We start from the raw sequence: 26,703 nt of genomic DNA on the forward strand, positions 1-26,703 counted from the left end.
TGTGATTGAGTGAAATATGTTGGACATAGGCTCGTGGGGCCCACTTGTGGGCAACCTCTAGTTGGTGGGTCCCATGTAAGTTTCCTCCTTTTATCATTTTTTATCTCTTTGTAGTTTAAAGTTGAATTTCAAACTCCAAGGTTTAAAATTAACTTTGAATTTGAGATCGGGATAAAGTGAGATTGGATGAGACTGAATAACTTCTAATCTCATCCAAAGTCCTTAACCCTTCCTTTTAAATAATTCATAAATGGTATTCTATAGTTTTAATAGAAATGGAGAAATAATATATCACAGATTTTGTCCATCCGGCCCATCCCTTATATGATCCAAATCATTAATCATATTCAAAGGTCATTTTGACCGTAGAATTAAAGGGGTAATAAGACCTCTCTACTCCCATAGTGGTTAGGTGGACCATTGGACGTGCATAGTTGATCTTCGACTTTTACGAAGGTCCTATATTGTGCAGACTATGAGATCTTACGTGCCACCCATCCGGGCCAACTTTCTTGATCAACTTCAGCACACGTCTTGGTATAAAAAACAGACTGGGGGTGTTAAACATAGGCAAATTTAGCATTAAAAAACTCATTGAGTCAACTCAACTGGATTGAGTTCTGAGTAAAGTCAAATCAATGAGGAACTTATTTACTAATTATAAAACTCAAATGGGTTTCCTTATTTTCGTTAGTTTGTGAATTTTATAATATATTTTTTTTAATGGTTATTAGTTTCTACTTTCAACTTTTTGGGCAAGGCTTCGACTCAAGCTGACCCAATGGACTTTCCCATTTGAGTCAACTTTCCCGGTTTTTGAAACATCAGAGAGATACAAATTTTGCTAGTACTATTTGACATTTGTTGCTTTTCACATTTGGGCTGACGTGTTATGCCTCCCCACAGTATGATCAGGACCATTCATCTAGTAGGCCATATAAAGGACCTGTCACATGCTGTCGATCTCTGACTCGGCTTCTTAGTAATTCCATATCAATTTTGATTTTATTCTAACATATTAAGTTGTTTGCTTTTGTAGGGATTTAAGCTTCAACAATTTAAGTGGCCCAATTCCAGATTCTCTCTTCAATATGAGTGCCCTTGTTGTCCTGTGAGAATTAAACAGCCTTTCCTCAATCCATTTTTCTTTACAGAAGTCTTTTTGATGTATGTATCTGATCATTGCGATTTTCAGGTTTCTTGGAAACAACAGCTTATCCGGTACACTGCCATCCCAAAAAAGTGAAACACTTCGTAACATGTATGTTGTCTGACTCATTTGTACTGATCTTATAGCCTTAGGCTTGTTCGGATACACAATCGAGTTGAATTTCAATCCCTAACTCTATTATTAGGCAAAAGAAAAGAGAAAGAATGGAACAATAAAACTAGGTTTAGTGCAAACCCTAGCTCTGGTTCCATCCAGAAGGGAAGTGAAATTTGGGAAAAAAGTCGTGTTTTGGAATAATTGGCCCCAGCAATTAAATTTTATGAAAAGTGTTTTTATAAAAGGTATGGTGTGATATATATATGGAAATGGTTCTATGCGTCGACCTTATGGGACGGTCGACCCCATGGGAACTTCCCATGAGGTCAAGCTGTGTGGGTCCCACCATAATTTGTGTCGAACATCAAATCTGCGCATTTGATGGGTCTCCTTTAAATTATGGGATATCCCAAAAATCATCCGTATACGGAACTCAGGTGGGCCATACCATCTAAAATCATGTGAAGACATGCCTAAAACACATAAAAGCACTTGGTGGGGCCTACCTGAAATTTGGATGCATCTGAAACTTGGTCTGACCCCTCATCCAAGTGGGACAGACATAATGGATGGGCTGGATTTGTGAACCACATCTCGGTGGGCCCAACAAATGATTATGAATGTTTTAATAGGAGGGTAGCCCCTCTCAACTTTTGCATGTGGTGTAGTCCACACAAGTAATGGATTGACTTGATTTTTAAGCCTAAGGCCCATCATGGAATGGTGCATCTGACTGATGGGGTAGATGTTCGACATGCATCACGATGGGCCCACACAGCTCGACCTTATGGGAAGTTCCCATGAGGTTGAGGGCATAAAACCATTTCATATATATATATATATATAGGGAAAAGGTACTACGCGCCCGACCTCACGATAAGCTCCCGTGAGGTTGAGCTGTGTGGGCCCCACTGTGATGCGTGTCGACCATCAACACCGTGCATTTGATGGGTCCCCTTTAAATTATGGGATATCCCAAAAATCAGCCGTATACAGAACTCAGGTGGGCCATACCATCTAAAATCATGTGAAGACACCGTTAAAACATATAAAAGCACTTGGTTGGGCCCACCTGAGTTTTGAATGCTGCTGAAACTTGGTCTGAACCCTCATCCAAGTGGGACAAACATAATGGATGGGCTAGATTTTCAAACACATCTCGGTGGGCCCAAAAAATGATTATGAATGTTTTAATAGTGCACGGCCCCTCTCCACTTCTGTATGTGGTGTGGCCCACACAAGTCACAGATTGACTTGATTTTTGAGACCTAGGCCCACGATGGAACGGTGCATTTGATTGATGGGGTAGATGTTTGAAATGCATCACGGTGGGGCCCACACAGCTCCGACCTCATGGGACAGACTCGTGAGGTCGAGCGCATAGTACCTTTTCCCATATATATATATATATATATATATATATATATATATATATAGAGAGAGAGAGAGAGAGAGAGAGAGAGAGAGAGACTCAAGTCCACTTGGTTGGTCCATACCTCAGGTCCAACTAGCATGAGAACTCATGTTAATTGCTGCTTTTAATAAATGCAATGGGAGAGAAGGAAGAGTTCCTGGGTTGGTTAGACCCCATGGTGGTGTTTAGTGAAATCCTCCGTGACCGCCATGTGTGTTACTCCATGTTACAGAGGAAGTAAAAAATCAACCTCATCTATGATTGAGATGGTCTACATAATTAAAATTTGTATAAGAGTCAAAGGTCAACCTATAAATCATTTCCCTTTGTGCAGCCCACCTAAATTGCTAATGAGGATGATTTTTAGGCTCCAAGACTCTTTTATAATATGTCATAAAATGGTTGGACTGGATTTGATATAATAATTACAGTGCAACCTGTATAACAATCAAGGGTGGAAGTCTCTCTCCCAATCATATCCATTGTTGTGGTCCACTTGAATTGTAGGTCAACAAGATTTTTTTGCATTTAGACTTAAAATGGGATTATAAATCTAATGGTCGGTACGAATCTCACATAGACATCACAGTGGACCCGACCAAAAATCAAAGTTTGCGCATCATTCTTATGCGGGTTCTAGGAACAACTATTTATTACCAAAGAGTAGTTTTTTGGTCCACCTGCTGGACCACAAGCTATGTGCACCTATATGATAACTTCCAAATTACCTGCATGTAACATCTAGCCCTTCGAAAATTGGCCCCACCACAAGGATCTCGTAGTGTAATCTTCAGCCTATCTACACATCAAATATGCCACATCATATACATAAGCTGATGACAATGATAGGTTCAATCGATTATATGAAAGCTTAGAAGTTATCTATAGTTGACTTTCTTTTTTTTTGGTTATAGAAATTTTTTTGTTAGCATTTCATTCATCATCAGAGTAGCACAAAGCTGTACAGTAGCGCCATTTCAGGCAGGGCCTACAACAAAAACAGGCAACCCCCCTATCGTATACGAAAACACAAAAGAACAAAACAAAGGAAAGGAAGGGTTAGTCTTCTCGGAGGTAGCCTAAGCCCACTCTGTCTAGGAATAGCTGGCCCCTGGAGAGCGAAGGGAGAGAAAAATTGGAGTTGAAAATAGAGTTAGTTTGATTCAGGCTGCCTAGACGAGCTAGGCCATCCGCCACAGCGTTTGCTTCCCATGGGGTATGGCTGAATCTGATTTCCATCATCCTACTGAGGTATTCGATTCTCTTTCTCCAGTACCAGCAGGTCCAAGAATCTGCAGTTTTTTTGGACAGGGCTGCGATAACTGAGCTTGAGTCACTAGTGATCTCCACTCTCAGAAAACTGAAATGGGCTGCTTGGATTAGACCATCCAGAACTGCCCTCATTTCTACCCTCGTGCTTGAACCAAATCCATACCCAAAGATGAAGGCGAAGAGGAAATCCCCACTGCATGATCTACCCATGCCACCTCCCCTTGATTGGCCCAGGATTCCTCTGGACGAACCATCGACATTCACCTTGATCCAGCCCATATGGGGTCTAGCCCATTTCACAACCGAAGCCTTAGGCAGCTTAGGAGGGATAGCTTCTATTCCAAGAAGATTGAGCGTAAGGAGAATAGGTAGGTTTATCGATTTGGGTCGTGGCAGGTAGGGGTGTAACAGGTGGATCCAGTTTCTGACTTTGGAAATGATCCTTAACGCATGCGAGCTGGCATTCTCGAACTTGGCGTTGTTCCTCGCCATCCATAGCTCCCAGAAAATGAAAGGGGGGATGAGACCTTAAAACAGTGAGATAGAATTGAAAGCCGACGAGTACGCCCACCATTGAGAAAATCTGTTTGTGGTTGAGGAGGGAGGGGCGCTGCGCACGTTGAGAGCTGAGCTGAAGAAATTCCAGACCTGATTGGCCGTACCATCGAGGGAGAAGACGTGGTTGATGGTCTCCACATTCAGGATGAGAGGAGGGAAGCAACAGGTACATCTAAAAGCTAGTTGGATTCCTTTTGGCTAGAGGCAGCCATCCACAGGGATAGCTTTGTGGAAAATCTTCCATGATAGCAACGACACCTTCGGCAGGAGATTAGTATGCTAGACCCATTTGGCCACGATTTTTCTTCCCCCCTTGGTCTGCTGGATTGTTAAGCCAGCCCCATCCACATATCACCACTATGGGAACCCTGCCATATGCACTTGTCCTCACCTGAAGAGGTGCAGATTCCTTCATCAAAGACGTGGTCCAACGCATGTTGAAGCAGCAGATTTCTAGCTTCCATAGGAAATTTCCATCCCATCGGAGTGATCATGTCTTGGACCTTAAGAGCTTGCATATTTGTGTGCAGAGTGCCTAGTCTCCAGCTTTGCAGAGGGCCCAAGCTCGACCAGTTCCTGTCCCAGAAGCTGATATCGCCTTTACCCAGTAGCTGGGTGTTCTCTGTCATAGCTGGAATAACTGGGCAGATTTGTTTCTAGAAAGGAGAAGCCGAAGAAGCGCTGTTAAATCCTTCTATCGAGTGGACGTCCATAGGATACTTGGCCTTCATGAAGTTGCACCATACACTGATTGTTCCGTTGAATCTGATCGACCATGCCAACTTCGTCCTAAAAGCCCGCATAACTGACTTAAAGTTTCTTATCCCTAGCCCACCTTCTGATTTGGGGAGAGACATTTTCATCCAACTAGTCCAATGGCATCTTCTTTTTTCACCTTCCCACCACCAGAAGAAAACAGAAAAGGATCTCTTCAGATCTGAAAGAACGTTTGCTGGGATGTGCACTGCTGCCAGAGTGTGAATAGGAACGCTCAATAGGACGTGGTTGATCAATGTCAATCTGCCTGCCTGGGAGAGAATCCTGCTCTTCCAATTGGCAATCCTGTTTTGAATGTTGTTGATCAAATTCTAAAAATACACTCTTTTAGGCCAACCTTGGAAAATAGGATTACCCAGGTACATGAATGGCGCCGTTGTTTTTCGAAAATCGAGGATATTAGTGGTTGTTCTACTATGGGACTCAAACTACTTCGAAGGGGGATGAAAAAGCTGTTCTCCTTGTTTATTTTCTTACCTGAAGCCATCTCATAGTCCTTGAGGAATTTATAAATTTTCCTCAGGGATCCTCTGCTGCTATTTGCAAATAGGATCGTATCATCTGCAAAGAGGAGATAGGAGACAAGCAGGCAATTCCTGTGAGTTTTGAAGGGCTGACAAAAGCCACTTGCCATGAGATGGGTGAAGCCCCTACTGAGCAATTCAGCTGCCAAGATCACCTTGGCGAAGGCCCCTAGAAGACTTGAAGTAACCCGCAGACTCACCATTGATTAGGATTGAGAACCAAGAACTACACCAACACCTCTCCACTAGGGCGATCCAATTTGAGTCAAAACCGAATTTGGAGAGAACCTTCTTCAGGAAATCCTAATTAAGCCTATCATATGCTTTCTCCATATCTAGCTTCAACAGTAAGTTTCCTCCTCTCGTTTTCTATCAATGTCACGAAAGATCTCCTGGGCAAGCGTGCAACTCTCCACAACAGACATGTCCTGCACAAAAGCACCTTGTTCGAGAGGGATAATGCTTGGAAGAATCCTTCCCAATCTTGTAGCTATGATTTTTGAAAATATTTTATACAGGCAATTGCATAAATTAATTGGTCTAAAATCAGAACAGGTTTTGGGTGAGCTTATCTTAGGAATAAGGCATAGGAGAGTCGTGGTGAGACTCCTTAGGAGACTTCCACCATCAAAGAAGAATTTTGCTGCCCCTAAGATGTCCTGGCCCAACATTTCCCAGCACTCTTGGAAGAATGCACCTGAGAAGCCATTTGGACCCGGCGCCCCATCAGTGGGAGGGCTTTGATCGCTTCGTGGACCTTGTCTAGCAAGGGGTGCATCAGCAGGAATTAGTTATCTTCCATGGTAACTGCCTAGGGGATTGACCTAAGGAGATCCCCAGCCCGGTCTACCGGAGCCTCCTGTAAGAGGTTTTGAAAGAACTCGATTGCTGCGTTTTTTTTATATCTCACCACAATCTGTCAAGGACACACCCCCTTTCTGCTTGATTTCTCTGATCGTTGATCTCCTGGCTTTGGCTGTAGTTGTGGCGTGGAAGAATTTTGTGTTACCTTCCTTAAGCCAGTGGGTTCTCAATTTTTACTTCTATAAAATCTCTTCACAGAGCTCAAGCTATGTCACCTTCTCCCTGGCTAACTGCAACGCTTGAGTAAGGCAGGGATCTGCAGCTCCTTGAGCTCCACATTCAGCTACGCGCAAGTCTTCTTTAGCATTTTTGAGGTTTAGGAAAAGGTTCCCAAAGACCTCCCTATTCCAGGTTTCCAGCGCGTATTTAACATTTTTCAACTTACTAAGCAGCGATTGCATCAGGTTTCCAGCAAGGTTGGAGCTCCAAGAGATGCTGACTACTTCCTTGAAGGACTCGTTCATAGTCCACATTCTCTGGAACCTAAATGGTTCAAAGGAGCATGATCGGAGTTTCTTCTTGGAAGGTGATTCACTTGGAAGGTCGGGAAGGTCTGGAACCACCTATTGTTACAACAGGTTCTGTCCAGTCTCACCCAAGCCTGAGATTGGCCTCTTTGGCTGTTGCACTAGGTAAAACAATTTCCCATAAATTGGGTGTCCTATAGCTCTCATTATTCAGCCCTTCTGCAAACTCCAACGAGTTTTGAACAATGAATGAGGCAGCCCCAAGCCTCTCTGATGGGGATAGGACATCATTAAAATCACCGCAGACTGCCCACGGGGAGGTAGTTCCCGCTCCCTGAATAGCAAGATTTGCCCATAAGCTCCTTCTGTTGATCCTGGAGCATTTTGCATAGACGAATGTAAGCACTACCTTATCTGCATTGCCCTAAAGCCCCGCTGCCAGGGATAACATCTGGTTAGAGGATCCGAGAACTTCAGTAGAAAGCAGAGGGGCCGAGAAAACCCATATCTTGCTTCCCTGATCCGCGTTTGAGCAAGAGGTGTGAAATCCCAGTTTAAGACTGATACAGATATGCTTTTCATCTCGCAGTTCCAAGATGGCAATGATTACTGGGTGATATTGCCTCATAATGCTCTTGAGAGTGCGGATGGTGGGAGCATTTCCCACTCCGCACACATTCCAGATGACAATGCTATCCATGGGAGGATTAGCCTACCCATTCTCCGCAACACTTCAGCCTCCTTAATCTCCCATACCAGTTAGCACTGTTCACCCTTTTCTGAGACCCTTTGCGCTTCACTGTCTGAATATTTCTGAGCAGGGACTGATTCCGAGTCGGTTCTACTGCACCCAAAGATGGAAGTTCCTTAGGTGAGATGGCTTTTTTCTATAACTGAATAGGCACATGGGTTGAGAGAACTTCTGCAGGGGTGTCTTGATCAGGGGAGAGATGAGCCCCACTCAGAATGGAAGGAATGGGCTCCTCTTCTGATCTGAGACAGGGGTTTTGGAGTTAGGATGGGTTGTGGGGGGACTGGTGTTGTTGTGGGGAGAGGGGCAGCATCATAGGGGACTTCAAGCGTGGCTCAGTTGAAGCCGGTACCTCAGGAAAAGGGGAAGTGGCAGGTGGTGTCACACCCCGAACTCAGAAACTGGGCTCACAAAATTTTAGATCGCCGAATTCGGCACCGACAACCTCCCTAGAACCCCATTCTAGGCTCCCGGCACCCATTCACCAAGTTCCGATCTTGAGATACTATAAGGAGGATTTATAATCATCAGTCTGATTCATAATGAGCATAACCAAAAGCATAACCCACGAACAATAACCACAAGAACACCACCACAAAATCTACTATGATAAAAAACTTTTGAGATGCGAGAAAAATATATCTGGCAGATACCATTTTGCAAAAATAGCTTCGGTCCTTCCGGTCAAATTTGGGCAACCTTCGCACTGTATCCGCCGATTGAGCGCGATGCATAAGCTGATAGAAGCTTAGAGGGTGGTGTAAGTGTGTCGCAATATAAGCGTGCTCAAAGATCAGAGTAATGCGGGTCATGGTGATGAGTACATGAATGTGATCGCGTGCAGGCTATCGAGATATGAATGCCATCGCGCATTACACCATGCGATCGAGATGCAATTCAAGCATGTCAATCCTCAATTAGTCCACGTATCATATCACTCTGGATAATCATTGGGGTTCAATACACTCCAAACTCTCTCTCTCTCTCTCTCTCTCTCTCTCTCTCTCCACCCATCACTCAAGTGAGCGTAAGAAACTCCCCTCACTCCCCATCACCCAACACCTATCTCTCGATGCGGACTCATTCTCCAAGTCCAACTCCTTAGTATTGCCCCCTTCATACCCTCCGAGTAAGGCCACATCTCCACCATTAGAGTTGACCACGACACGGTGAGAGCGGACTAAGGCTCGGTATTTAGCCTCGTGCGCTCATATATCACTCGGTCTCGACGTTGGAGTCATTCTCTAGTACCATCGGGTTTAGGGATTTTCACCCGAGGACATCTATGACGCCCATGCTAGAACCAAACATTTTCGTATCCAATCCAGCCATGGAGGCTATGACCCTAATGTTGATAGGACATATAATAATCATGATCATACAAATGCAAGTGCATGAATCACCCTACGAAACAGTAAGTAAATCGAAAATCCTCTCTCTCTCTCTCTCATGTGGAGTTTCCATCTCGCCTATCCGGGAGCCCATAAGCGATCTACCGGGGTTTCTGATCTCACTCTCTCTCTCAGGCATACATATGATGCGTATGATCATGAATCATGAATCTATCTTAAGTATGTTATGTGGTAATGGGTCCCTCTTCAAAACGAATATGGGCCTCGGACTATATCTTTATAGGTATGGGCATTAATGAGCCTTGGGGAGACTCGTCGTAATGCGGACATTTAACCAACATTAACCTTCTGTGGACATTAAACCATCATTGCTTCCAAGGCAGACTCTAAAAGTCAACACATAAATCATGGTATGGGCCTCATGTACATCCCATTGGGCCTCTAATACATCAAATGGGCCTCATGCATAGGTCTCGTATACATATATCAAGGTGGGCCTCAATGACGGGCCACAAATGCATCAACATGGGTCTTGCATACATCACAATGGGCCTCATAATATGGGCCTTATACAAATCAAGGTGGGCCTTGTATGTATCAAGGTGGGCCTCAATGGACGGCCCACAAACATACCAAGATGGGCCTTATCACATGGCATAAAAATATTTTCCAAATGATTGGACGGTTTGGATGAAACACATGCATCATGGTGAGGCCCACCCTAATGGAGGGTGTGGATTACAATACATACTTAAGTGGGTCCCAAGTGGGCCTACCATAATGTTTATTTTCCATCCATCCCACTAACAAGGTAACTCAGACCTAGGGCCCAACCTGGGCCCATTGAAATGTTTATTTTCCACTCAACTTGAGCCCACTGTAATGTTTATTTTCCACTCAACTTGAGCCCACTGTAATGTTTATTTTCCATACAACCTGTTGATAGGGTCACGTGGACCAGGGGCCCACCATACTATTTATTTACTTTCTAAGTTTGAAAGAGGTCATCTAGACCTTTCATTTTGCTGGAGAAAGGTTCTCCGTCATTAATTTTGATCGGTGGGCCCACATGTAATGGGACCCACTTGATTTATGTTGTGATGTACGGAAAGGAGAGCCCATAGTGCCGGGGTCCCTCCATCACTCGATCTCTCTCTTTCTCTCGCCCTTTTCTCTTGATTTTGGCCCCTTGATGTATGCAATTCATCCTTGTCGTCCACCTTCGTGGGACGCACTTGATGGACGTGTTGGATCTACACCATCCAAGTCATGTGGGCCCTACCTTAAAGGAGATGGGAAAAACACAAATATCATATTGATCTAAGTGGGCCACGTCCATGTGGGACCCACCTTGATAACAACATTGTGAAGTGTGAACAAACAGTGGATGTACTAACAAAAAGAAAATAAATATTTAATTTAAGCTTTTTGGGTGGGCCACTCCTACAAGCCCCACCTTGATGCAAGGATCAACTCCACACCGTCCATCCTATTCCTCAACTCATTTTAAAAGTTGAACCGAAAAATAAGGCCAATCCGACTATCTGGCGGGCCATAACATAGAAAACGGTGTTTTTACTATTAAAATCCACCCTGATGTTTCTATACACCAAAACACATCGAATGTGGGGCTTGTTTGGCTTCTCTTGAGCCATAGGAGCCAGTGGATGGGGTGGATTCTCTAGATGCAGGCCCCACCTATGAAAATCCTCGAGAAAACCATGAAATAAAAATAAATAAATAAAATGAGGCAGATGTGCAACAGGGCTGCTGCTGTCCAGAGGACGCCAGCGTCCTACTATGCTGGGCGTGAAAGGGGCCAGGGACCATGGGTCCCAGTGCTGGGACCCACCACCGTGTATGTGTTTTATCCACACCATCCACACCATTGGACGGTGAGACCCACTATAGTGTATGTGTTTTACCCACACCGTCCACCCCATTGGACAGTGGGACCCTCTATGACGTATGTGTTTTATCTAAGCCGTCCAGCCATATTGTTGGGCTACTGGATGGCCAGTGGACCCCACCCGTGATGTATGGGTTACATCCAAAGCGTCCATCCAGTTGGCAAGCTAGCCTTAAGGCTTGAGACAAAATGAGGCAGATCTGCCTATCAAGTGGACCACACAGCAAAAAGCAGTGGGGATTGAGCGTCTGCCATTGAAACCCTTCTAGGGTCACAGAAGTTTTGGATCATTATGAAATTTTTCCTCTTCATCTGTGTCTGCATGACCATATTAATAGATTGGATGGCAGATAAACGTTATGCTGGGCCCCACATGGGGCCCACTGATGTAAGTGTTTTACCACTCCATCCCCATGTGTGGGAGGTGGGACAGCTGGTGTACCTCACTCCAGCTACATAGCTGTTGTAGTGGCGTCACCAAGTCTGTGGGTCCCACCTGCTTCATCCATACCGTTTGTGGGACCCACCATTATGCATGTGTTGCATCTAAACTGTCCAACCATTTTGAAAGCTCATTTTAAGGCTTGAGATCAAAAAAATAAGATAGATTTAGTACCACGTGGACCACGATCAGCTGGTGGTTGTTGGAGGGGTGATGCTGAGGGGAGGATTAGAGGGTGGGTAGGACTTGGGGTGGAGCTGCTAGGCTGGGTAGGATTTGGGACTAAGGGCAAGGTAGTTGGGTTATGACCTTGGTTGTCTGCAGCATGGAAATGGCTACATAGGACAATGCTGTAATCAGGGTCTGCTGTGTGAGCAGGAGGATGAGGAACAACAATGGACAGTTCTTCATAGAGTTGAGGAGGAGCAACAGGAGAATTAAAGTTGAGTCGCTACCAAGGATGAGTGATGTAGAGTAGCTGCAGATTGGCCACCTTCCTTGAGGGATGAGGAAGACTCAGCAGGGAGGGGTACATGGGTCTTTTGGCTATCTTGGGAGGAGGTTTCGGATGATAGAATGCTTTCTCTACCCACTGTCTTGTGTCGCCTTTGTAGGGGTGGTTGGATGAATCTTGAATTGCGTCTGTGCTACTTAATGTGTTTGTTAGCTTCGGAAATGGCCACACCTGGAATGTCTTCCAAGTAACCTCTAATAGCCCAGCACTATGAATGTCTGATCCCGACCTGATAGCAACCTTGACACTTGCTGTTACTTGGACCAGACCAAGCAAGGAACATTTGTCAATTTCAATAACCCTCCCAAAGGTATTACCTAGAGCTTTGAATATCGATTCTAGCTAGGCGTGGGCTGGGATGCCATAAAGATGAATCCAGATACCCTCGTTTGCCAGGCCAAAATTTGGAGACCAAGGTTTGACCCTTGCCAGACCCATCCTAGTGTGGAGAGAGGCATCCGAGATGAAGGAAATTAGCTCCATCCTAGATTTAAAAACAACCAGGAAATGATCCCGTTCAGGCGGGAGATATCGATGGCTGACAATGCGTACCTGGAAAGGTTTATACCTTGAATCAGTCGAATGAGCGGAATATCAGATGATTCAGCCTGCCCCACCAGCACGAGCTTCAACCGTTGAGATTTTTCCGGGACCTCCCTGTCGTTAGCCCTGATCCTGATGAGCTTTGCTAACTCTTGTCGAGACCAAGGTTTGACCCTTGCCAGACCCATCCTAGTGTGGAGAGAGGCATCTGAGATGAAGGAAATTAGCTCCATCCCAGATTTAAAAACAACTAGGAAATGATCCCTGTTGAGGGTTCTTCTGTGAGGGTTCTTCTGTCCACCATATTGCCATTGAGGGCTTCCAGAGCTATTGCAGCTTTCTATTCGAACCTGAAGTGGACGAATGCGAATCCCCTTGGTCTACGCAGAGAGAAATTCCATGGCCTAAAGACATTTGATTCTTCCATATCGACTGAAGATCCTGTGGAGGTCCTCCGGGGAGGTATCGAGGGAGAAATTTGTTGTGAAGAGGGTAAAGAGTTTGGGAATAGTTTTCCTAGATTGGACCTCTGTCCATTCCCCTCTTCTTCCAGAAGTGGCCTGAAGGGGCATAGAGGTCCCTTCTCTATCGCCCCCAAAACCGTAGAAGGTTAACATTTCATCAGTCAGACCATACTCCAGTGATATGCTGAAAGAGGACAATCAACCGCTAAAAGAGGAGTGTTTTTCTCTTGTTGACCTTAACCAATACTCAAGCTAGTTAGACGGTATACATTCTCATTTTTTTTCCAGCAAGTTTTACGCAAGTTGTTGCTTGATTTTGACATGGTCTAGCGTGATGTGTATGTGAGATCCACACCGACCATTAGATGCATAATCTCATTTGAAGCCTTTATACAAAAAATCATATTAATTTATAATTTAAGTAGGCCACAATAATTGGGAGAGAAAGGTCTATCCTTGATATATATTTACAGGCCCCACTGTGATTATCATCTTGAATCTACTCTCACCATTGGATGCCACACTAAAATATAGTATTGGAGCCTAAAAATCAAGCTCATTAGTAATTCATGTGGGTTGCACTAGGGGAAATATTTTGGAGGGTGAGCTTTGAAACATATACTGTTTCTAATTGTGTGGTTCCCCTCAATCAAAGATGATGCTGAATTTTTTTTATCATGGGCCAACACCATGGTGGGGTCCACCCTAGCCGGGACCCTTTTTCTTTCTCCCCTGCATTTATGTTAGTATTAATTGATTGTAAATTCCTATGCTAGTTGGACCCACGTATATCAACAGAATGTTTACGATCCAACCCACTTGTGCATCCCTACCACAACAGAAGCTTGGAGACCGCACTTGAATGGACTGTTGATTGGAATTGTGCAAAACTAACCACGAGTACTTTTAGAGTACCTTGGTAAAGGGGTGGGAAGAATCACCTCCGCAAGTTGAAGAGGTTTCATTTCCTGGTCAATCAGAAACTGTTAAATTTCCCAAATTTCACCTCCGTTAGATGTGATCTCGTCAGCATACTTAACCAGTATCAACTTGGGTGTCCTAGCAAACACAACCTAATACAGTGGAAATGACCACATGAAACTTGGTGTATGGGGCCATGGGGGTATGGAAAACCTTGAAATGAAATTAATTTTCAAGGAAAATTTACATTTCATACATTTGAAAGAAAAATAAAAGTTTTTTTGAAAACCAGTTACCATTTTCATGTTCTATTTGTGGTAAGTTACTTTACATAAGTTACTTATACTTCCACTAACTTATCCTGGTTTCTACTTTTTCTTTGACACATATGTTTGATAAACAACATATTTATCAGCCAAAAAGTAACAACATTATATGAATACTTATCACTCAAATTTGTTTGATCAACCTTTAATAAATATTGTCTAACATGGGGCCATCCTTTGATGTAGACTATTCATTATGTTGGGCTCACATTGGCCTTGTCTTCAATGTGAACCATCCATCATGTAGGGCTACTTACAATGTGGATCATCCACCATGCGAGACTTACTTTTGGTGTGAGCTATCTAACATTCAAGGCCCACCTTGTATGTGGGCAATCCACCATGTTAGACATTGGATGTGGACCATCCATCATGTTAAACATTGGATGTGGGCTGGCCATCATCCGGGCTCGCCTTAGAAGTGGCCCATTCATCATTAGGGGTTGACCTTCTATATGGATTGTCCTCATGTGAGGTCCATCTAGGTATGGGCCATCCATCATGTGGGGCCAACTTTTAATATCCACCACCCATCATGTGGAGCCCACTTTTGATGTGGACCATCCCTCATGTGAGCCCACATTCAATGTGTGTCCATCATACGGGGCTTGCCCTGGATGCGGGCCCTTCATCATTAGGAGGCGGCCTTTGATGTGGACTGTCTATTATGTGGGGTGCACCTTGATGAGGGTCATCCATCATGTAGGGCCCAACTTCAATGTCCACTACCCATCTATGGAGCCCACCTTTGATGTGGACCGTCCATCGTGTGAGGGCCCACCTTTAATGTGAGTTATCCATCATATGGGGCTGTCCTTTGATGTGGACCATTCATCATTAGGGCTGGTAGACCACCCATTATTTGAGTTCCACCACGATGTGGGTCATTCATCATATGGGTCCACCTTCAACGTTAATTGTTCATTATATGGGGTTCACCTTCGATGCCCACTACCATCATGTGGAGCCCACCTTTAATATGGACATCCATTATGTCAGCCCTGCCTTCGATATGGATTATTCACCATGTGGAGAGATGAGAAAGAAAAGGAAGGAGAGACAAAGCAGAAAGTATAAAGTTAAGAAGTAATTTTAATTTCTATCCAATGAATTAAAGTAATTTTAAGGTCCTAAGTTACTTTTAAAAAGATATTTACCAAGGTAATTTAACATAAAAAGGTAACTTTGTTATTATCGTAATTAAAAATAAATAAATAAATAAATCATATGAGGTAGTATCCAAATAGGCCTAAAATCTTCGCAAGGCAAAGAAGATACAAAAGATGGCTGGTCAAGATTCATACATGAATTCATGCAAAACTGCAATCCCAAACATATCGATGAAGGGAAATTTTAATCCATGATTTTTCATTCTGAGGATTCTAGTTTATTTTTTTATATCCATGTCTTGATTTTTCATGTTTTCATAGAGAAACCCATTTGAATTTTGAACATCAACAAGATTTATTTTGTTTCAATGCGTGTTGTGGGAGGTCTAGTGTCATCAAAAACTTTTTGCAATCAAAATCAAACAAGTTTTGTATGCCGAAAATTCACAATCCTATAGCTTAGTGACTGTTTATCTCATAAATCATAAATGATATCTTACATTCAATGTTTGGATAATCTTTGATATTCCTTTTTATAATTTGCAGAGATTTATCATACAATCAATTATCAGGAAGCTTTCCACGTTGGGTTTTGGACGGAGGCCCAAACTTGTATGTATGAGGAAGCACAAGCCTTCCTCCTTTCACCACCACTTTTGAACATGTAAAAACCATGTTTTACACTGTTAAATGCAGACTGCGTGACATTTCCAAGACTAGGATGGAAGTCGTAACCTTCTTTCTTTCTTGTCATGATATAGACATGGTTTTAAAGTTTTGATGTCTGAAATATTTGAAAACATCTCTAGGGTACGTTTGGAACGTGTGTACACCAATCAGGACTAATGATTTGGTGGGCCCCCAAAAGATAAAGCGACCGATTGTGGTCTCAAAAGGGATGATCACTCACAAGGCACATGGTAGGAAAAATGTTGAACAGTTGGATAGTTAGAGCTCTCCAATTGATGTAACTTTTGTGCATGGCCCACTGGATCAATGATCCTGATTAGGACATACATTTTCACATGTGCATCATAAGAATACTTATTATCAAAATTATTGACGATATTGACACCGTGCTCCTTGTGTACAGGAATTTGGTGGCTAATAATTTCGTAGTTGATAGTTCTAACAGCAGGTGATTATCAATGTCATTTTTTTAAACGAGTCAAGACAATAAAAGAATTAGTTCACTTCAATATTTATATAGTTCACAACATTATATACGCGACCACCTGAATATTGCCTTTTCCCACATTGATTTTATCTATGTTGCATTTTGGCTTTTTTGTTAAACAAATTAGGCATCCTCTGTAATCAACGGCCGTTGTTCCATCATATAATGGCCGTTATTTAACTGGCATTTTTCTTGTGCTTTCAGGGATTTGAGCTTGAATTGTCTTCAGCGAAGCTCTTCATGCTATCAAAACTCTCAATACCGTAGGCCATCCTTTCCATTTCTAGGAATAGATAATCTTTTTTATTTTTATTTTCTATATACATAATAATAAAATGGGTAATGGCCCTATGCCGTGCATTGGAGTTATCCTCCACCCATTATCTGTACTATACATATGGCGCATGTGTGTATGGTTATAGGCACCATCTATCATTGATTGACGATCAACCAGAAATGTCTTTGATTGGGAAATCTGGCTGTCTGATCAATGAAAATTTTCTCATTGAGAATGATGGATCACAATCCTGTTGACTCTTTTTTCTGTCCATATTTGTTCATCAAGAAGTTCGTTATTTTATATCATCCAATCAATGTGATATGTTTGGGCTATCCCCCATTCACTACCGCAACAGCCGAACAAACGGTTCAGATCTCATCAACATTTGCCACACGTACACAGTACAGTAGCCCTCACGGCATGAGATGGCTGTCCTATAAAATGTGGGAGCTTCCTGTTCTTATTGTTTCATTAGATGCATGTGGTCTGGAAGCGGAATGGCCGTCACCCCCGGGCACAGAGATATGCCTGTTACATGGCTGTGTGGGGCCCACAGAGATGTCTGTAAAATATCCACTCCCTCTATCTGTTTTCAAAGATCATAATAGCACTGGATTTTAAAAATCAGACAGATTCAAAACTCAGGTGGGTCACACCAAATGAAACAGTGGGAACGGAAATGTCCACTGCTGAAACCTTCCATCCAAACTGTTCATTAGGTTTTTACAACTGAGATAAACTAGAGGCACAAATATCATCCTGATACAAACCTCTGTAACCCCAGGCGTTCAATCCCCAATGTTTTGTGTGGTATGGCCCACGTGTTTTGGATCTGCATGATTTTTAGATTCCTGTCCTACCGTGGTCATGCAAAACAAGCACATGTGTATGGCATCCAAGCCATGTATCAGGTTGGACCCACTATATAGATCATCACGTGTTACTCACCATATATGGTCATTGGCCTCAAAATAACAGCAGATGGATGATCTTAATTGCTTGAATAGAGGACATCTTTATCAATGTGTCTTTTTTTAATCAAATGATTAGGATAATCTAAATGGTGGTGCTATTGGGTTAAGGCCCACCCATTATTGGGTCCACGTTAGAAATCATGTGTAGTGGTACGTAACCATATTAAGTTTCAGTTTAACGAGATCATAATTTCATTTTCTGCATTGGATCTTCCACCTTCATTGAAAAGATCGCTGCAGATCATGATCTAACATTGATCATCCGATGAGGCGATGATCCCTGTGATCCTTCAAATATGCTATGCACTGATCAATGTCCCACTGTTCCATTGATCTACAGATTCTTCATTCGCGATCAGGTGCGGTGGACCCTCGATGAAAATTAACGATACAGAGTATGAGGGCGACAAAGAACCTCTGGGCCCAGTATAAACTCACTTTCATTGCCATTACAATGCCCCAATTTAACATCGTCACTTTCGCATGGGTCTACCGACACTCCTTTTCGATACCACATGCCCTAAAAACTTTACTTCATTCTTCAAAAGTCACATTTTCAAGCTGCATACAACCCGATTGTCTCGTAGCTCAAGAGCTATTCGAAGGTGCCCCGTGATGCATCCTCGTGATCTTGCAGTAACTTAAAATATCATCTATGAACACTATCACGAATCGGTCCAAAATAATCGCTTCAAGACCCCGCTCATGAGGTCCATAAATACCAAGCAGAGCGCTTGTTAAGACAAAGGGCATCACTAGAAATTCATAATGGTCGTACTGAGTCCTAAAGGCAGTCTTGGATACATCTTCATCTCTAATCCTCAACTGATGATATCCAGACCGTAGGACTATCTTTGAAAAGTATTTCCCTCCCTTCAACTAATTGAATAAATCATATATGCTCGGCAACGGGTACTTGTTCTTGATAGTCGCCTTAATCGATGCATAGCTTCAAAGACGCATCCTTCTTTCTTACAAATAATACTGGTGTATCCCATGGCAATGTACTAGCCCTAATGAAGCCTTGGTCTTGGAGCTGCTAAAATTGCTCCCTTAATTCTCTCAATTCAACAAGTGTCATACGGTATGGTGCTTTAAAGATTGGTGCAGTCACAGATACCAGATTGATTGTGAAATCAACATCTCTCTTTGGAGGTAATCCAGTGATATCTTGAAATACTTCTGAAAATTCATTAACAATCGAAATTTGTTCTACTCCTTAGAGTTTAACTTTCGAGATGGCTGACAAACTAACTGATGCTCCTCTCCTTCGCATTCCATGGAATTGTAATGGTGCTCGCCCAACGACATTCAATATGACTATCTTCCTAAAACAATCGATTTTAGCCCGATATAGAGATAACCAATCTATCCCTAATATAATATCGTATTCTCGCATTAGCATAACTATAAAATTAGCTGGTAAATTTACGTTCTCGATCATGATTGGATAGGATTTACAAATCTGACTTAGGTCAACTGAATTACCAAGGGGGTTTGCTACTATTAACTTTTTATCTAATGAAGTAGGTAATAACCTAAGCGAGCATAAGAGGCAGTGAGAAATAAATGAATGCGATGCTCCAGAGTCAAATAACGCACTAGCTAAGGATGAATAAATGACGATAGTACCTTCGACTACATCGTTGGTAGTCTCAATGTCAGGCTGAATAATGTCATCTGTTGACGATGCTGGATCCTCATATAGGGGTGTCGCATCATCATAATTTTGGGTCACTTCATCCTCAGATTGTGTTGGAACATCATAACTTTGAATTGAGCCCTCATATTGTTGCGCCAAGTTCTCGTACGGCTGCACTCTATCGTCTCTTGACCGTACTAGGGCATAGACTTGGCCTTGAGCTTGTGGTCGTGGTGCCTGAACTCCCTACCTCGACTGCTGGCATTGCTGAGGTCTAACCTATGGTGGTGGGTGCTGAGGTGGTTTCTGATATACCGATGAAGGTCCTTGCTATGGTGGCCTTGGGTATGACTATAACGACCTCTGTGGATATGGCTGAGGTGGTCTCGAGGATGGCTGTGAGGCGAAAGGATGTAGTAGAGATTGCTGTGACATAGAGGACGACGCTTGATACTAGGGAGGCCTGAAAGACTGATGCGAAGGTCCTGACCTTTGTGGATATTGACTGTGCTGTGGTCTGGAACAAAAACGAGAAGTGTGGCCCTCGAGTCCACAATTTTAGCAAAATTTCAAAAATCGTGGTGCAGGAAGTGTTGTCGTCGGTCTAGCCATTAATGTCGATGTTGTTGTCTCTTAGCTGCATCTTGTTGGGTTGGAGATATATATGTAGTAGTTCTAGTACTGCTCTCTACATCCTTCCTTTCATCACGGTTATTCCAATATTCGTTGATGTCTTTCTCCATAGCTAAGGCACGCTCCAACACTTCAGCATTGATCTTCTATACGAAAGGGGCTAATCGGCTATGAATAGAGGCTCTCAGACCTTCCTCAAAATTTTGTGCCTTACGGGTTTCATCGGACACCAGAAAAGTTACAAATCATGATAGCTCCGTGAACTTACCATCATACTGGCACACTGTCATATCACCCTACTCCAATTTCATGAATTCTCCTGCCTTTTGATTTTTCACATACAAAAGAAAGTATTTATCATCAAACTTTTCACAAAACTGGGCCCAGGTCTAGGCTTCAATTCTTGGGTTCATCCTAATGACTGAGTCCCACCAATGATCTGTCTCTCCTTCTAGCATGTAAATAGCCAATTCTGCTTTTTGGTATTCATTCAACATCATAACCGTGAATATCTTATCAATCTGTTTCTTTCACACCTCAGCCTCAGATAAGTTAGGCCCACCCTAAAATACAGGCGGCCTCTGTCTTTTGAACTTTTCCAATAAAGTTCTTATCCCTTCGTTAGCTACGTGAATAGTTTGGGTTTGACCTTACGCTTGAGTTTATCTTATCTGATAGTCCACAAGAGCCGTAAGATCACCTATGACCCTAATAATTTCATACATGAGTGACTCGTTTTCAGTGGTATCGAGACCAGGAGCTCCTGATATGGCTCCGACATCAATGTTTTGATCCGCCATAATCTACAATTAATTAAATATGTAAGCTTAGTGTATAACAACCAAGGTGGGTTGTAGTAACTAAATTGAATTCTAAGTATCATTAATAGAGTACACACTATTTAAGGTCTCTAGGAGCATGAAAATTTTATTAGATTTCAAGAAAAATTTGATGATCTAAAAGACTAACACCTGAAGATTAAGAGAGTTCAGACAATGATATGTATCAAGGTTGTAGTGCAAAAAATTCAGATTCTTAGGATACTATTCTCACTAATGTTTTTAATATTTATGAGTGTCAGATTGATCTAAAATTTTTTATGAGGATACATATATGAGTCTACTATAATTCTATAAAATTTCAGCCTAATAAAAAGTCTACAGAAAATTCTAAAATTTGGATAATTAGGTCTGTCGAGAAACAAATGATTTCTAACTAATATACACATAACTTAATATTGGTAAAGGATAAACCTATATTTATATTTTTAAATTATTTTTTACTGAAACTACACTTGTTAATCCACGACTGGGAGTCTGAATCAACTTAAAAGGAGTTTTAATTAATTAGTTATGACTTTTGTAAGTTAAGTGTTTTCTGCTTACTATTGCTGTCCAATTTACCGTTGTATGCCAAAAAAAAAAAAACTCTAAAAATTCTTTACGGTCCAGATTTGGGTTATTAGTTCAATGTCAAGTCTAAATAAGATTATATATGATGTCAACATAATGCAATGATTCGTAAATTTATATTTCTATTTTTTCTATCATAAAAGCAAAGGGATTTATGTTTGGGTCACTAATTCTAAAGACAACCCTAAGTCCACAATTTTTAATCTAACCTGGCTTTGATACCAAACTGTCACACCTCGAAATTCGAGTACCCGAATAAGGTCTTCGGGACTCGAACCCCAAGGTTTGTGAGTTATAATATAATGACATTTATTACAATCCAGTTGATTCAATCAAATTCAATAAATATTCACCATCATCTAAAAGAAAATACAGCTGAAATGTTTATTAAATTCAACTCTTTTGATAGTTTTCCCTTTTTACATCGAAATTTGAACATAAACTAAATATATATATATATATATATATATATATATATATATATATATATATATATATATATATATATATATAATTGAATTAAAACTAAACCTAATTTTCTAGAAAATAAAGCTAATAGTAGAGGCCTGCCTGTTCGTAGTATTCCAGCTTTGCACCTATGCATTTTTTTTAGTAGGATGAGCATAACAGACCAGTAGGGTCATTTCTTACCCAAAATTTAACATGTTCAGATAATATCAATTTCATAATAATGAAGGAAATAGAATACAGAAAATGAAATTTAACAACAGAATTGTGAAAATGCGATGCATGTGATATTTCTATGAATACTCATAACATTTATATCATTTCTTACAACACCGTACCCAAGTGGATGATCACGTTGCATTAATGCCCACACACTGGTATCTCATGGTGATAGATCCATTTATATGTTAGCTGGTCAGACTACTGCTCCAGTTGTACCTTTGACGTATGTCTACGCACACAATTATACTCATACGCCGTACACAAAGGAGATTCCAAAGGATCCAGTGGATTCTAGGGTCTTTCATCCAAGGGACACAATTGCCCTACTTGCTAGCTTTAGGGTCTCTCACCTAAGGGACACGATTGCCCTACTTGCTAATTTAGGGTCTTTCACCCAAGGGACACGATTGTCCTACTTACTTACATTCCATCCAACATATTAAAATTGATGCTCAATGAATGGTAGACATATATGTAAGATGAATAATTATTTTACAATCAAATATCAACAATATAATTCTAATTAATTATTCTAGATTTAATTTTTGTTGAAACTTTAATAATTCAAATACTTAAATAAAATATTATTTTACTATTATTTAATTTAGGAATTTCTGTGAAATAATGTATAAGAAATTTTAGTTTCAATTCCAAAATTTTTTAAAAAAATTTAAACTTAAGTTCATTTTAATTTAATTTAATTAACTCTTTAAAATTTTAGAATTAAAATTTGAATTTTAATCTTTACAGAAACAAAAATATTACACTGATTTCTATAATATCACAGTAGTAATGTAATTAAATTATTATTTAATAATTTAAGTTAATCTATCTTAAAATTTTTAATCTAATCATTTTAAATCTAAATTCAAAATTTTATTATTATTTATTTTTGTATCTAAATTTAATAAGTTAAAAGAAGTTATTAATTTGAACTTTGGATACTATTATTATTATTATTTTTTTACATTCAAATTTTAAATTATTTTATTATTATTATTATAATTAATTCTAAGTATTATAAATTATTAGAATTAAAATTTTTGTTTTACTTTTTAACTTGAATATATATATATATATATATATATAAATATATATATATATATATATATATATATATATATATATATATATAAAATTCGGATTAATTCAACAATTAAATTTAATAACTAACATATTCATTAATTAAAAATATTTAAAAAATTAATTCAAATTTACTAATTTAAATAAATACATAAATTAATTTGAATTTAATTTATTTTTAATAATTTAATTTCATATCAATTAATTTTTAAAAATTTAGGAATAATTTATATTTAATTTTTAATCTTAACAAAAAAAATTTAAGAATTAATAAATTAAAATATAAACTTAGATAAATTATTTATTTTATTCTGTAAATTTATTTTATTTTATTTATATATATATATATATATATATATATATATATATATATATATATAAATTATTTTTTATTCATCTTTTCAGAAGATTATAAAATAGAAATTCATAAATAAGTAGGATTCCCTACATAATAATCAACTGACAATAATATTCCTATCAAAATTTTGAATTAAATAAACATAATAATTAACTGAAAATGATAAACCTCAAAATAAGATCACCTACCTTAAAAGTCTGATGATCTGGCTCCACTTTAATCTCTCTCTCTCTCTCTCTCTCCCTCTCTGTCTTGATCTATCGGGTTTTCTCTCTCCCTTTTCGATATGATTGAATCTTTGTTTATATTTTTCCTTCCTTTTTAATGGTGTGAGGAACGAGGCGAAAGAATGGGGAGTGTAGGTAGTTTTGTTTCATGAGAGGGTTTGGTGCCCATTACCATACGAAAAGGAAGGAAGAATGGAGAAGGTGGGTTAGGCGACGGATACGTGCGGAAGATAAATTTATTATTATTATTATTATTATTTTAAATATAGTGGGTCCCACTAACAGTGGTATAAATCTACTCCGTCCATCATTTCGGCCTAACCATGAGAGGATATAAGGTAAAAAATGAGACAGATCCAAAACTCAGGTAGGCCACACACAAGCGGACGGTGGAGTTAGTTCACACGTTGGCAGGAAAGGTTTGGTTGCACCACAAGTTAGCATACTTCCATCTGCGTGTTCAGTTCTCAAATGACAGAAAATTGATGTAGGTTATTGTAGTGATTTCAGGCCAAAACAGGATGCTTTTGGTTATGAAATCAAAGCTAATTAATATATATATATATATATATATATATATATATATATATATATATATATATATATATATATATATATATATATATATATATATATATATATATATATTTTCATGGATATAAGCTCCAACAACTTCTCTAACTCGCTCCCACCTAAGCTAGGGAATATGACAAGTTTGCAAAAACTGTAACTTCTCTTATTATTATTATTATTATTATATTTAATTATTCTTCACGGGAAATCTCATATATTGCATTCGGATTTTCAAATTTGCCACTCAAATTGTAGCGATTAATATGCAAAATTTATTTACTCATTTCTTTTCTTTAAGTTTTCTTTACGAGATGCTTTTAAGTCGAACCAGTTGAATCGTAAGTATACTGTCCAACCAAAGAATTATATCCAACATTCTTATAGGTTGGCTCCACCACCCGACTAACCTGCAGGTACAAAATCAGCCCCATTCACAAATTAGGTAGCCCGCACCGTTACAACAATATTTTTCATCGATAAGTAATAAAGTACAAGTGTGGTCCACTCGATGAAAGGATGTGGTGATCTTTGCAAAACCTAATCCCAATAATTAGGCCAACTTATAGGACAGGGATGGATGTCACACACACATCAAAGATTGGAATTTATTTGCTAAGTGGACTGTAACTAGTTGGACTCTTTATTTTTAACCTCTCCTCATAAAAAAAGAGTCAGAAAGTCTCGATGCAGCTGACGAAAACTGTTTTACGGTGGTATGGTAGCAGCAAGATGTTAGCCTTAAGTGGTTGTTGGAATGAGTAAAATTCCCTTTCTGGATGCTTTGTTTACATTTAAATGGCTCTTCAAAGCCTCGATGCATGCCACATGTAAACACTTTAGTTGAGCCGGAGCACCATGCCAACTTGTCTACTCTCGAGTTGAGTCACGACTCACCTGTGTCTGTAATGATTCTGCCTGACTCACACCAATCAGGGGTGACTCATGGTGTTGAACTGGATGGTTCGGACTGAGTCCAAATTAACTTAGACAAGTCCCATTTAACTCATCTGATTCATCTATCCACAGCCAGAGTGCAAGTGAGTTTGGACTCAGCACGTGTTTAAAAGATTAGGCCCAGTTAGTAATTTGGTGAGTAGGGGTCAAAATTCATTGTTGTTAACATCTGGTGATGGGGCCAGGTCTGACCTTACATCGGGTTCAGTCTATTACATGCAAACTCAGGATAAACTTGTTAACCATAGGCCTCTTAAGTCCTACCTTCACTCACACCTCACCAAGTGTTTCTGTATCTGTTGCAGGTATTTGTCACAAAATTAGGGTCCCTTGCCAGCTTCTATCGGCAATTTAATGAACTTGCGTTATACCTGTAAGTATCGAAACTTCTCCCACAACGAAACATCTGCTGTTGCTATTACTTATCACTCGTTAACTGTCCACGTGGCATGGTTGTAGGAGAATCCAGACCATCCAAATTTCTGAAACATTCATGGATGAAGCACGTACACAAGGGAAAAAGAAAATTAAATCAAGAGTTTAATAGGATCCATCTGACTTTTCCATTTGAATTTGGAGCACTCGTTAATTTGCTTTTACCCTTTCATCCGATGGCCATCACTTGGATGACTAGGAGTACTTTATCAGCTGAATTTTAGTTATATACTCCATCCACAGTTTTCTCACAATTTGGATGGTCTGGATAGCTCCACGTGAGTACCATGTGGTATGCAAAAGAGTCATACCACTTCCAATGTGGCAGTTAACTCTTACAGTGGTTTGTATCTGGTGCAATTAGTTGTATCTTATAAAGCATTACATCTGAAGTCGGTGAGAGGTAATTTTACAACCGTAGAACTTGGAAAACTGACCAGTTTTTATCTAACCGTCCATTGGTGGCCTCCAGTTGGACGGTTAGGATTATCTGATCAGCATTTGGATTGTCACAACTGATCTCAAGGGCACGACAAATGAAGAATACAAATCTCATCCGTCTATATGCAATCACATGTCCCACAATGGCATATGTGTAGGATCGGAGCTTTCCATCCGCTGATCAAGCCTTTTCCAGTTGGGGAGGATACACAACAAATGGATGGCTGGATAAAAATTGATTTAGCTAGAAGTTTGATTTGTACACTGGCCCACTTGAGGAGTAAACCTACATGATTTTTGATCCAGAAGATCTAATCAGTGAGGTCCACCTTATAGAAAGGTCGGATCTG

The 26,703-nt window shown here is 40.3% G+C and overlaps 1 protein-coding gene and 1 long non-coding RNA gene across 11 annotated transcripts in view; both read left to right on the plus strand.

Annotated features, from left to right (window-relative positions):
- Positions 1 to 26,703, plus strand: part of LOC131220918 (probable LRR receptor-like serine/threonine-protein kinase At1g56140) — a 78,937-nt gene that overhangs the window by 12,528 nt on the left and 39,706 nt on the right. The gene's annotated exons all lie outside the window — the stretch shown is intronic.
- On the plus strand, positions 16,145 to 18,276 carry LOC131220924 (uncharacterized). The gene is made up of 4 exons (XR_009158887.1): positions 16,145 to 16,394; positions 16,568 to 16,612; positions 16,856 to 16,914; positions 18,246 to 18,276. It is a non-coding gene; the product is annotated as an uncharacterized LOC131220924 (long non-coding RNA).

The sequence above is a fragment of the Magnolia sinica genome, chromosome 12 (genome assembly GCF_029962835.1).
Source record: "Magnolia sinica isolate HGM2019 chromosome 12, MsV1, whole genome shotgun sequence".
Taxonomy (NCBI): Eukaryota; Viridiplantae; Streptophyta; class Magnoliopsida; order Magnoliales; family Magnoliaceae; genus Magnolia; species Magnolia sinica.